General features: G+C 45.0%; 1 pseudogene; it reads right to left on the minus strand.

The window, feature by feature from the left end:
- Window positions 1–428: 428 nt before the first annotated feature.
- Window positions 429–1,458, minus strand: LOC138094960 (heterogeneous nuclear ribonucleoprotein A1-like; annotated as a pseudogene).
- Between the last annotated feature and the right edge of the window lie 374 nt (window positions 1,459–1,832).

Here is a 1,832-nt window from a genome sequence, read left to right on the forward strand (position 1 = left end):
ATCACCCTGAAAGAATTCTAACTTCACACTGTTGGGGTAGTTTACCAAAATGGCTTCAGAGTAGACTAACTTTACACAGCACATTAAAAAAAAAAAAGACATTTATGCAGTGTCATGATCAGACTATTACATTTAGCAATCAACAGCATGGGTGCAAAAAAAAAAATCTACATTAAAACCCTTTGTTGGAATGCTTTACACTTTCCACAGAACAGAAACTAAAATAACCTGTTATACAATTAGTCACAAGTACAGTCCTCGAGTTTTTTGCCCATACACATGAGTATTGTCTAAAACATGTCTTCTTTGTAGCAGCTAGGCTGTGCCACCACTGTGCTTGGCAGAGTTCACAAATCTGTTGTAACCTGTAGCTTCCCTGTCACTCCTCTGGCTCTCCTCTCCTGCTAAGCTTTGTTTCCTGGCAGTAATTAAAACCTTCTGCCACTGCCATATCTACTGCTGCTGCTGGAGCCACCATAGCCACCTTGGTTTCGTGGTTTGGCAAAGTATTGGCCTCCAATCACCATATGGGCCAGAACTTCTTCCTCCAAAGTTTTCTCCTTTCATGGGTCCAAAATTTGAAGATTGATTGTTGTAATTGCCAAAATCACTGTAGCTTCCGCCACCTCCAAAATTGCCTCCATCATTACCAAATCCATTATATCCATCCCCACTGCCACCATATCTGCCACCACCATGGCTGCCACCAAAGCCACCTCGACCACTGAAGTTTCCTCCACGACCAAAGTTATCATTCCCACCAAAACCACCTCCACGACCGCCAGCAAAGTTTCCAGAACCACTTTGACTTCTCTGGCTGGATGAAGCACTAGCCGTCTCTTGCTTAGACAGGGCTTTTCTCACTTCACAGTTGTGGCCACTCATGTGACCACACATACAGTGTGGTATTTCTGAATGACAATCCTGTCTACGGAGTCATGGTCACCAAAGGTTACAAAAGCAAAGCCTCTCTTTTTGCCACTGCCTCGGTCAGTCATGACTTCAATTACTTTCAATTTTCCCATACTGTTCAAAATAATCTCTCAGGTGATGTTCTTCAGTATCTTCTTTAATACCACCAACAAAAATCTTTTTCACAGTTAAGTGGGCACCAGGTCTTTGAGAATCTTCTCTTGAGACGGCCCTCTTTGGTTCCACAACTCTTCCGTCCACCTTGTGTGGCCTTGCATTCATGGCCGCATCCACCTCCTCCACCGTGGCGTATGTGACAAACCCGAAGCCTCTGGAGCACTTGGTGTTTGGATCCCTCATTAACACACAGTCTGTGAGTGTTCCCCATTGCTCAAAATGGCTCCTCAGACTCTCATCAGTTGTTTCAAAGCTCAGTCCTCCGATGAAGAGCTTCTGCAGCTGCTCGGGCTCTTTGGGAGACTGATTTAGACATGACGGCAGTGGAGGCGGGCAAGACTTCAACGATGCTTTCTCGGCGGCATCCATGGGCAGAAAGCTAGACAGCATATTAAAAAGAAGAGACATTACTTTGCCAACAAAGGTCTGTCTAGTCAAAGCTATGGTTTTTCCAGTGGTCATGTATGGATGTGAGAGTTGGACTATAAAGAAAGCTGAGCACTGAAGAACTGATGCTTTTGAACTGTGATGTTGGAGAATACTCTTGAGAGTCTCTTCGACTGCAAGGAGATCCAACCAGTCCATCCTAAAGGAGATCATTCCTGGGTGTTCATTGCAAGGACTGAGGTTGAAGTTGAAACTCCAATATTTTGGCCACCTGATGTGAAGAGCTGACCCATTTGAAAAGACCCTGATGCTGGGAAAGATTGAGGGCAGGAGGAGAAGGGGACAACAGAGGATGA

Source organism: Capricornis sumatraensis, chromosome 19, assembly GCF_032405125.1.
Source record: "Capricornis sumatraensis isolate serow.1 chromosome 19, serow.2, whole genome shotgun sequence".
NCBI lineage: Eukaryota > Metazoa > Chordata > Mammalia > Artiodactyla > Bovidae > Capricornis > Capricornis sumatraensis.